An 11,883-nucleotide genomic window follows, 5' to 3' on the forward strand; every position below is an offset into this window, starting at 1 on the left:
GCCCACAGTTTCCCCTATTATTAATATCTTCCATTAGCTTAGTACATCTTTTACAATTGATGAGCCAAGATAGATACATTATTAACTAGATTCAATACTTTACCTTAGGGCTTGCTCTTTGTGTTATATATTCTATGGGTTTTGACAAATCTGTAATGACATATATCTATCATTATGATATAATACTGAATAGTTTCACTGCAATAAGAATTCCCCGTACTCCACTTATTCATCTCTCCCTTCCGCCTCAGGCCACCCCCCAACCTCCTGCCCTGCCCCAGCCCCTGGGAACCACTGATTTTCTTATAAGTTTGCCTTTTCCAGAATGTCATATAGTTGTAGTGAGTCATACAGAGTGTAGCCTTTTCAGATTGGCTTCTTTCACTTAGCAATCGGCATTTGAGGGTTCTTCATGCCTTTTCATGTCTGTATAGTTCCTTTTTTCAAAATCACTGGATAATGTTCTAGTTGTATAGATGAGTGGCAGTTTGTTATCCGTTCACCTTCTGAAGGACATCTTGTCTGCTTTCAGGTTTAGGCAAGTATGAATTATTCATGTGCAGGTTTTAATGTAGACATAAGCTTTCAACTCATTTGCTAGATCATATGGTAAGAAGATGTTTACTTTTTAAAAAAAAAAACCTGCCAAACTGTCTTCAAAATGGCCTTACCACTTTGCATTCCTACTAGTAATGAAAGAGTGTTTCTGTTTCTCTACACATTCTTCTCCTTTTTAACAGGAATTTTTATTATGGTTATCCGGCTCCATCAACATATAATGACTGGGACTCAAGCAGAACACCTTCATTTCGGTGTCTGTGCTATGGGGGGAAAATGTAGCCCTGGCAGAGAAACTTCACATTCCAGAGATAGGGGACTTTGAACTGGTTGCAGCAAGTGGATAAGACTTTGAATTGTCTCCTTGGGAAGGGAATGAGTCTACTGCATCCAGATACAGATGTTTGATTGTCAGAGAGGTAGACGGTGTGAAGATGGCTATCTGTCCCTGAGAATCTGCTCCTTCTTTTTTTCCTTTTAATTGAAGGTCTGGGATATGGCCAGCCAGCTACACAGTGTTTCCTAACTTCCCTTATGTTTAGGTTTGGTCACGAGACTATGCTCTTGCAATGGTTCCACTGTTCTGTCCGAGTAGAAGTAATGGGAGCCATTTCCGAGGTTGGCTATAAAAACCTCCAGGCGTCCGCTCATGTCCTTTCTCATTTTTGTTGTTGTCGTGGAATGTTGATACTCAAAGGTGACTAGAGGTACATTGAAAACGCTGTCGTGATAAATGACTAAGCCCTATCAGTTTGGGTCCCTGAGTAACTACCCACCTGACCGAAACTCTTCCCTCTGGACTGTTAAGTGAGTGAGTAATGAACTTCTGCTATATTTGAACTAAGCTTGGTTCTATTTGTAACAATAACTTGGTTCTAGTTTTACCTATTTTAATTAATACGTATGCATTATATGAAGTAAATTATTTAATCTTGCCCTGGGCACTCATAGTTTTGCCTGTTTGTTTGTTGTTTGTTTTTAATAATAATGGTGCTGGACAAGGAGGTCATGATCTCATTCTAAACTGATTCTTTCCTCATGTCTTGGATGGTCTGAGAGGCAATGTAAGATAGAAGTAAAAGAAATTGGCATCTGGTAGTTTCTTTACTACCTATACCTACATATATTTAAAGTCAGATTATGTTAACTTGGTAAAATTCATTTAGCTTTTAAAATTTAATTTTACTTACTAAATAAGGAGGATCATAGCACCTATTTCAAAGGTTTGTAGTGGAAATTAATGGAAAGAAATCATGTGAATAATTAGCATATTATTTGGCACTTAGGTGCTCAGGCAACATTAGCTATTAGCCAGCTCTAAACTCCATGAAGTTGGATTTTATACCCACATTTAGTGGAAAGACTGGAGCTTAAATAAAATAAACAAATAAATGTCCCTGCTATGCTCATAGCCCCTGGGTGAAATACCTTTTGACTCTAGTCAGAGTGAGAAAATGAGGAAGTATAAAAGACAAGGGTTTTGTTTGATTTCCTGGGGGAATAGCCAATTTCCCCAAATAAAGTAAAATAATAGCACCTCCCACTGGGCAGAGAGTTTGTAAAGAGAATTGCTGAACCTCTCCATACAGGAAAATCCAGCAGTTAGGGCAGATGCCAGAAGCAGCACGAAGCGGGGAACACAATGAATTGCGAATGTGTACAAAGAGTTCAGCAACTGGCAACCAGAGTGAAAACTGCAGCGAGCGTGTGTTGCATGGAAGTTATTGGCAGATAACGTTCAGAAATCCAGCGGCAGCTGAATCAGTGAAAACAATAAATAGTTTGAATTGGCAACCAACACTTTTACCTAACACATACATGTAATGAAAACAGTACGAGAGAGTGTGAAGGAGAGTGAGAATGGGGGTGATGGTGTGACTGGGATTCTTAGGGAGACCACAGAGCCCAAATGTCAGGATTAACTAGACTATGCATCACTGTCAAGGGTCTCTGCAAACCTCCTACATGGCACCAGGACAGAAAATAGAACAGAGAAACTAAGAACAATAAACCAAAACTTACTTTCAAAAAGAGGACAGTGAAAAAAGAATTGGCAGGAAGAGATTTTCCCAACTTCCTAAGTAAGGAGAAATTGATGGTCATCTCCCAAATTTTAAAATGTTATACTTTTTGCATTGTAAATTCATTGACAGTATGCTTGAGATATTCTTAATTAATTTCCTCTTTGCTAGAATTCTCAGTTTATAATTCTCACAGGGAGTTATTCTGTATTCAAAACAATGCAGAATTTGGAGCATAACAAATGTCTGGCTATTATAATGCCCAGTCAGTGACTGATTATATTGAGCTGAATCCATCACTTCCTACCCTAAAAAGAAAAAGGGGAAATAAGCTTAAACAAAGTTGAGTTTAAATTCTTCTCTGGTACTTTGCCAATCAAGTGATGGAGGGAAATGAATCAAATTTAAGTGTAGAAAAAAAATCTGTAGGCAAATAACTTGAAGAAGCAAGGATGGAATATTCTTCTTAAAATATTATCTTTCTCTAAGGAATGTACCCTTTTAGAGATCAGAGATAGTCTTTCTTCTTCTGTTTGTTTTACAGCAGGGCAGTCTAATGAATGCTATTCCTGTTTTAGCCAGTCTATCTTTCCTACTGTTTCTGACATAAAGCTTCTAGTCTGGGCTCTCGTTGCTTCTGAGCCCATCTTCTGCACTCATTCCATGTTCAGTCTTTTTGTAATGGTTTCCATTTTTCTCTTCTTCCTCCGAAACCTTGCTTCTTTTTTAGAGCCCAGCTTAAATTCTCTGATCTCCTTGTGTAGCATATAATTCTTCAAATCACACAATTTAACACATTATTTTATGGCTCTCTAATCATTTCATGTATGTAAATCATATTTTGCCAATAAGATGATCAATTCTTTGAGTGAAGGGCGTAGGTCTTCTTCAGGAACATGGTAGATATTCAACAAATATTGATTGATTGATTGATTGTTTAGTATGTTTCCTAATGCACATATGTTTCTCTTCAGAAGTATTTATACAGTGGAAGACTCTTACTAAAAAATAAATGATGCAAAAGGAAGTTGAGCAGAGAACTGGATAAAAACAAAGCTTACATTAATGGTATCAAATGACATGATTAACACCTTTTCTAGCAGCCTTGCAGCTTGAAATTTGATAAAGGAAAGTAATTTCTCTAAAGAATCAAAAGCTAAATTGAATGATTGAATTTAACTCCTTAGTGTAAAGCTGTGTTAGTAGATTTTTAAAGAGATGACATTTGAGTGTAATTTAAGTGCAATACATCAGTCTGCCATTGAGCTAATAAACTTCAAGTAAAAAAAAAATCACTGAAGAGTTTGGTACAGATGACTCCTTCAAGTATCCTTGGGGAGGTAAGATGCATAGATAATTGAATGAAAATCTATCTTGACTGACCCCAATGACAACAATGTTCAACTCACATTACAAATCACCTGTAGTTGTTAATAGACTATTTTTAAATTGCTTTAAAGGTATCAATGGTGACTACAAGGGAGCAGAGTGCTTCCTATTTATCTATTCCCCCCTAATAAAATGAATTTCTAGTGCATTTTTTCTTTAACACTGGCAGTTTACAATAAGCTACAGTTGCTCTAGTTTAAATTTCATCAGAGGGGGGGAAAACACATTTGGTTGTCTTTTATTTGCCTAATCTCTCTGTCTTTATGAATGCCTTGAGATTATGGGATCAAATTAGTTCAACTATAAAATGTGGGAATAAATAGGTAATTGGTGACTGTAAACTAATAAAAAGGAAAATAAAACAGAGAAACACCTTTTCCTATGAGTTCTAGTAGGCTTGCATCCAAGTTCACAGCTCAATTAGAATATGATTTTCTGTTTTTCTGAAGGGAATCATAAATGTTTAGAGATTGTTACTCAAATAATATATTATGAAACTCATAAAATGAGTTTTTAGGAAGGATGAAAATGTAGTAATGAACAATATTAAAACATGTAGTAATATTAATAAAAACATAGGACCCATAGCTAGGATATTTCAATTAGTGCTTGACCAAATGTGGTCTTGGAACTGATCATCAGAACTACTGGATACTTGAAATACAGATTTTTAGATCACACCCCAGATCTACTGAATTAGAATTTCTAAAGATGAATCACAACAATCTATATTGTAAGATAGAATTCCTGATAACTCCTACAAATGTACAAATTAGAAACCTATTAAAATTCACTTGATTTCTTAATTCTTGACTTTCAAAAATATGTCTAGAAAGATAAAAGTCACACTATTGATACTGTTAACTCCTGATTGCAATGTTGAAGGAGGAGGGCAAACTCTCACTTTTTAATTAGAGATCTTTGCATTGCTTTCTCCCAAAGATCTGGCATCCTTTAGTAACAAAGAAAATGCATGCGTCCCAATAAATAACTAACTAAACTTTTTTTAAAAAGAAAATACATGTAATATGATGGTTTCTGATATTATGAGTTGTGTTTTGTCTGTGAGTCCCCTCCCCTTTTCCATATTTTGATTAAGAGACCCATATTGGGAAAAGTGTGGGGTGGTAGTGAGAAGTCAGGGTGTGGTGTTTCAAATCCAGGACTGCCTTAGTTGGTCCAGGCTGCCATAACACAATCCCACAGACTGGGTGAAATAAATACCAGGAATTTGTTTTCTCATGATTTTCTAGGATAGACGTCCTGGATCAAGTTCTGGCAGGGTCAGTTTCTGATGAGAACTCTCTTTCTGGCTTGAAGACCACCCCTTTGTCCTCAAATGTCCTTTCTTCTGTGTGTGTATGCAGAGAGAGAGAGAGAGTTCACTCCTGTCTCTTTTTAAAGGATACTGATCCCTGTTGGATCAGGGCCCTGTCCTTATGATCTCATTTCACCTCAACTACATTTTTACTTCAAATATAGCCATTATGGGGATTAGGGCTTCAACATAGTAATTATAAGGAGTTCAACATTGGATGAACTAAAGTATTTGAGTGAGCCATGGAGGGGAGGAATGGAGTGAGAATCTTTGTTAAAATTTTGAAGGGTCAAAATGTAGAAAACAAATGACAAAGTTTAAGGGGTAGAAATGAAATAGTAGAAGTAAAATAGACCAGAGATTAAGAATTGCGAGGAGTAGGATTAAAATGAGAAGTATCCAGAAAGATGATGACAGCTGTGACAAATACTCCCCTTTAGCGGACAAGTGAGTCCAGCTAAGTTAAAGTTCTATTGCCAAGGTCTCAAGAGTCAGACATGGTCCCAAATTTGTTAACCTTTAAAGTTCTATTGCTAAGGTCTCAAGAGTCAGACATGGTCCCAAATTTGTTAATCTTTTTAAAAATAAAGATATTTAATTAATTTGCATTTTAAAGAGAACTGTGCTGCTTTGTTTAGTATAAATGCTGTGAATTAAAAGTTTTTGATTATAAGTATTTCTGAATAAAAAACAGTATGTCTAACAAGAGAAACAGATACAATGTAACTTAGAAACATCACTAGTAAAAGTCTGCAATGATATGGTTTTATTCAGGGACATGAACTGAATGGGCTACACTTAGTTCACTTGGGGAAAAAAATCCATAATGGAAAAGAAAAAATATAGAGAAGATGGACACCTTGAATTTCTTACTTTCCTCTTTTCCTATCACTTTCTCTCTTCCTCTGGATATAGGTTTCTACGATAAGAAGGATCTCCTGACCTAGAACAAGGAAAGGTTTTGTTATAATGTGGGCTTGTGGCAATTTCTGCCTTTCCTATTCCTACTCAGCTATGTTTTCTTCTGCTCTTTATAAAGATGTAACTTCTGAGCTCATGTTGATGAATACCAGGAACACATGTGTTATTTTGATCTCACCAATGTGATAGGGTCTAGAAATATTTTCATATTATTCATTCAGGATTTTATATGTCTACAAGGAATTTCTTAGATCTACCTGCCTACTCAGTCAATATCTTCCATAGGAGTCTCATAAGTTGGCTCAATTCTGCCTTCATGTACTGGTAAATACTACATTTCTCCAGAAGTTAAGTTTTGTACCTAAAAAGAATTCTAACAAGTTGGTTAGCTTATGGTACTGCCATAGCATAAGAAGCTATATTTTGTTCCTGGTATAGCCATTATCCATTTGCTATCTTTTGAATGGCTAGATAGCCTGCTACGAGAAACCTGTTATAGACATGATTTCAGGTCTTGCCTGCTTCTTTAATCCATTTCTGTGTTCCTATTTGCCTGGTTGGAGTCCATCAGTTTTTGGTGGTTATTGATACAAACCATGGCCTCTTTGGGCACTATTCTTTGTACACAGGGCCCTTTTTCAGAGCCTTGCCCTAAGGAAATGTCAGGGTTTTTCTTTCTTTCTTTTTGTTTGTTTTGTTTTGTTATCTCTCTCTCTCTCTCTCTCTCTCTCTCTCTCTCTCTCTCTCTCTCTCTCTCTCTCTCTCTCATAGTCTTTGTTTCCTACTCTTGTTCCATGGCCTTGCTTCTTGTTCATCATGCTTACCTTGAGGACAAGATCATTCAACATGCAGTTAAAAGAATTTTTGAGTTATGTTTCCAAGAGATGCAATGCAAGATAAAAGACATCTGGTTTCATAGGAAGGATATATGTTTTTGAATTATAGACAGACTGGTAAAAGGATCCCCTGTAAGGTTCCCCCAGGGCTTAGCAACCTCACATTGTTATCGATGGAAGTGAAGTTCTTGGGGTCACTTGAGAAAAAAGAATTTCTTGAGGCCACCATCTCGCCATGGAAGAAGTAATCTTGTCTTCAGCAGGGCCAGAATAAAGGCACTGACCATAGTTTCTGCTCCATATTAAAGTTCAGTCAGTCTAGCATCTGGCTAGCTTAGCTTGTGTTCTCAGCTGTAGGCCATTGCCTGTGGGGTCTGCACGGCCATGGGCCCTGCAGTTGCTTTAGGCCACATGGCTATGGACAGAGAACGGGTGAGCACACAAGCAAGCGTGGGTCATGGAGCAAGAGGGAGCAAGAGCAAACTTGAGAGTGAAAGCTCCTTTGTCTGGGTTTAACCAGAGCTTAACCAGTGAACTTTTCAAGATTTCTCCTGCTTCTGATGGGGTTCACCCCTTAGGCAATCCATGGTTCCCCAGGCTAGGCTATCAGACAAGCACCTTCCCTACATTACCCCAACTTCTATTGTGCATGTGTCTCTGTCCCCCTTCTCTTCACAACCTAGTACCAGATGGGGGAAGGGAGGGGTGTTAATTCCTTGGGAGGAATAATGCTCTATGAAGCTGTAGCTTCCTCATAAAGCTTCCTAAGTGACCATGCTTACAATGTCTGACTTCCCTTCACTATTTTCCTTTTATTATTAACTAGAGGCCCAGTGCATGAAATTTGTGCACTTGTCCTGTGCACCCACCCCAGGCTGGGGGTGTCCCTCAGCCTGGCCTGTGCCCTTTCACAGTCCGGGACCCTTCCAGGGGATGTCCGACTGCAGGGGAGGTGGGAGAGGTTCCGGCCACCATCGCTGCCCTTGCCAGCCATGAGCCTGGCTTCTGGCTGAGCGGCACTCCCCCTGTGGGAGCACACTGACCAACCGGAAGCAGCTCCTGAATTGAGCGTCTGCCTCCTAGTGGTTAGTGTGCATTATAGTGACCAGTAATTCCGCCATTCAGTCGATTTGCATATTTGCCTTTTATTATATAGGATAACTAGCTAATTATGCAGATAACAACATCATTTATGGAATGAGATGTTTAATGTTAAAAATTCTGGGGGTAAAATATTTTCTTGAGGAGCCTAGCCCCCAGAAAGTATATTTCCCTCTAGATGAGTGCTTCAGGAGAATGGTGAACCTGGTGCTGGTGATTATTTCTATTTTTGAGAGCATGATGCAAACGTGCATTTACCCCCTTCCTGAGCAGTGAGAGAGAGAGAGAGAGAGAGAGAGAGAGAGAGAGAGATTGATCAGTTGCCAAACTGATAAGAATGGGATGTTTGATGCTCCAGTGCATTCTCTACTCTGCATTTCACAATACATACCTGGAATATAAGAAAGCAAGTCGTAAATATAATTTATATGAGTCTTTCATAATATTCCATCTGCATTGTTGTAATGCCATTCTTCTTTGATACAAACATTGCAACAGCATTCCTACTTTATGTCTACCTACTTTTTGACTGATAATCTCATGTTTTTCCTAAATTATTCCAAATAAGCTACATAGTTTTACATATTCACATTGAAACAATGCCACTGGTAGCATCTCTTATTTGTGAAACCAATTATATTGTTATGTGCTTGCTATGCACTTTTGCATGCAGCTTCCTGTTGCAATGTAAGAATTTGTGTGAACTCCATTCCTCTTTTTCCTTCCCTTTTAAAAAACATTTCTTATTTATTGATCTTGGGTACCTTGAGCTACTATGTGAACTATGTTCCCCTGGCCTTTCTCACAAGGAATCATTTTTAAGTAAACTTCTCTAAACATTACCTTCTTTCTTATAACTGATGGTTAACTTGCTGGTCTGTCTCCTTTTCCTTAGGCTTGTTTTATAGAGAATTTCTGCAGAAAACATTGAGAAATATTGTTATTTATGTGCTTTTTGTGTCAGTGCTTTTTAGGTTGTAAAATAGATTAATTTTTTAAAGAATGAAAAATAAGTGAGCTTCAGAGAGCTTTATGTGACTTCCTTAAGGCCAAATCACTAACAAAAGATGAACTCAGATTAAAACACAACACACACACACACATACACACACACACACACACACACACACACACACACACACCCCAACTCTCACCAGAGAGTTGGGGTGTGTGTGTGTGTGTGTTGTGTTTTAAAGTCCACTTCTCTTTTAATGATGTTGTGCACTAATAGATGGGTATCTTCTCTTTCACTCTTTTACTGGTGAGAAAGTAAAAACATGAATTTATAAGCACTCATTGACTTCTTAGGTAGTCATTTTATGTAGCTGCTGGACTCATTGAAGAATGGCAACAAAACCTCAAACTGTAATCCATAACTGTCTTCAATTCCATCATGATTTTTCTTTGCTGAGGTCTTGATCTAATCAAATTGTCATCACCCTTTTAAAGTATTGTTAGAGGGCATTTTATGAAGTTTAGTTGAAGAGGAGGAGAAAATTAGGAATTAATTATCTGACATAACAGCAACACAGATTTTTTTTGTTGACACATAATTTGGAAGTGAAACGATTTCTAGAAAAGAGCAAGAGACATTTTAGTGTGATTTAAAGGGGATTGCACTGGGGGGGAAAATCTTTACACATAAGTGTAGAGTGTAAAAATCCAAGGAATATTTTAAATGTTCCATTTTTACACTCAAATTTTTATAAAGTGAAGAACTATTGGGAAAATTTAAAACTTATGACCTTTTTACATATTTGATTATGACACAAATACAGATATAAGGGTTCAGCTAGCACTAGAATTTCAGAGGAGTTAGTTTTGCTGAATATGTATTTATTTATTTTTATTAACTACCAGAGTCCCGATGCACGTTATTCATGCAAGAGTAGACCTTCCTTCCCCCCCGGCTGCCGGCACCAGCTTCCTTCTGGCACCTGAGACCTGGGCTTCCCTCACAGCCCCAGCTTTGTCCAGAAGATCATCCGGAAGGACATCCAGAAGGATGTCCAGTCTAATTAGCATATGACGCTTTTATTCTTATAGATGTGCAAAGTTAAATCTAACTAGAGATATATAGTACTTATTAAAGTAAAATTTCTATGGAACTAAGGTGTGGACTGGACTTAGTTCTGGGTAGATTTTAGCCTTTTAACTGCTTAGGTGTATCCTACATAAGTGGCATAGTTAATAAAATAAACATGGTATTACCACTGGTGATTATTATTATTGAAATTGCTTTCATTTCAGGTTTCAAACTTTGAAAAGCAATCTAATCTTCCTATTCTTTAGACTTGGTATCTATCAGAGTTGTCTTTAGATTATTCCCTAATCACATTAACCTGGATCACAGCAATAACTCCCTCACTGCTTCCAGTCCCCCTTCTTCAAAACTACCTTCACCCTGTTGTCAGATTAAGCATGCTAACATATCACTTTCTTCATGTCACTCAATTAAAATGATCAATAATATATAATGAGTTTAGGTATCTATAAAAAAAACAGGTGGCAGTATTGAAAAGTTGGTTGTGAAGTTCAGGAGAGAGAGCTGCCAAAGAGATAATTAGGGTGTATAGTTAGTTAGAAGAGAAGAAGAAAATCAATATTAAAGAGGAGGGTGTAAGAATAGGAACTAGCAAATTAAACTGAGACAAAATAGCTCTACAACCATGGCTTGCAGAATTTTCAACATGACTTGAATGAGAAATATATTTTATATTTTGGCCAGGAATATATACTTTATAAACACACAGTAACCCATCTATACAAATATATATGCACATACTCCCCCCACACACCTGAAATAAATGTCACCAAACAATTCTTATTATAATTAGTGTGATGCATCTGATTTCAAGTCAATTCTATTTTATTTTATTTAAAAAATAAATTTGCGCCAAAACCGGTTTGGCTCAGTGGCTAGAGCGTCGGCCTGTGGACTCAAGGGTCCCAGGTTCGATTCCGGTCAAGGGCATGTACCTTGGTTGCGGGCACATCCCCAGTAGGGAGTGTGCAAGAGGCAGCTGATTGATGTTACTCTCTCATCGATGTTTCTAACTCTCTATCCCTCTCTCTTCCTCTCTGTAAAAAAATCAATAAAATATATTAAAAAATAATAAAAAATAAATTTGTGTTGATGACCTACTAATTGAGTTCGCTAGTGAGTCTTGACCTGTATTTTGGGACATGCTTCTACAAAGGAAAATAGCTGCAGGTGTAGTGTCATTAAGACCCAGGATGAATAACTTTCAATGAGGGATTAAAGGAGTCAAAGAGGTGGCAGAGTCAAGGGGGGAAAGGGGAACCTATGTAATACTTTCAACAATAATTATTTAATTGCCCCCCCCCCCCCCAGGAAACAACAACAAAGAATCAGAGAGATAAAGATAATGGTCAAAAGACCTCAGATTCATTTAGTCATAAAGTGGTAATTAAGGGGTGCCTATTGCAGTGCTGATTCCAGTGATCAAAAGTGGGATGAAACCAGACCTGGTGGGTGTGGCTTGGTTTGTAGGAGCATCCTTCCCTGCACCAGAAGGTTGTGAGTTCAATTACTGGTCAGGGCACGTGCCTGGGTTGCGGGTTTGATCCCCAGTTTCGACACATGCAGGAAGCAACTGATCCATGTAACTCTCTCACATAGATGTTTCTCTCTCTCTCTTTCTCTAAAATAATTTTTTTCTTTTTAAAAGTGGAATGAAACCAGACTGATACAAACTAGGGAATGATCAAGAGAAGG

The sequence above is a fragment of the Eptesicus fuscus genome, chromosome 2 (genome assembly GCF_027574615.1).
Source record: "Eptesicus fuscus isolate TK198812 chromosome 2, DD_ASM_mEF_20220401, whole genome shotgun sequence".
NCBI lineage: Eukaryota > Metazoa > Chordata > Mammalia > Chiroptera > Vespertilionidae > Eptesicus > Eptesicus fuscus.